Here is a 582-nt window from a genome sequence, read left to right as displayed (position 1 = left end):
AAGCAATTCTGAATTAATTCCATACCTACAATAAATATTAATGTAATACGTGTATTTTTAAATACTTACAAGTGATTCTAAATTTTTTATTTCTTTTTAATGTAGCTATATATGAATTATTTTTCATTAAACTTCAATTTAAATTATTTCAGTGCTACATCTATTGAATACCAGAATTTTTTTTAATATTCAATAGAGTACGATATCAAACCAAATATAATTGTCTTATTAAAATTGCATTTATACAATTCAGTTATTTACATAAGACTCAAAATAGAGTCTGACATATGCCATTCTTACATCTCAAAGTGTGCCACAGTTTAATTTTCTAATAATGATTCAGTATTTGTTACTGAATAGAATAGAACTACATTTTTAATTTTGTATACAACTTTTACCATATAGATCACAGCTGTCAGAAACCATGTTTTCTAAACTTCAATCATTTCATGTTGTATAGCTCATAATACAATTATGTGCAAGAAAAAATACATATACATACATATATTTTTACGAATTTTGTAATTTTCTCATGGTATAATATTTTGAGTCAATATTTATAAAATGAACTTCATTTGTAAT

The sequence above is a fragment of the Habropoda laboriosa genome, unplaced genomic scaffold (assembly GCF_001263275.1).
Source record: "Habropoda laboriosa isolate 0110345459 unplaced genomic scaffold, ASM126327v1 scaffold440, whole genome shotgun sequence".
NCBI lineage: Eukaryota > Metazoa > Arthropoda > Insecta > Hymenoptera > Apidae > Habropoda > Habropoda laboriosa.
The sequence above is the reverse complement of the archived record's forward strand: the minus strand, read 5'-3'. Positions refer to the sequence as shown.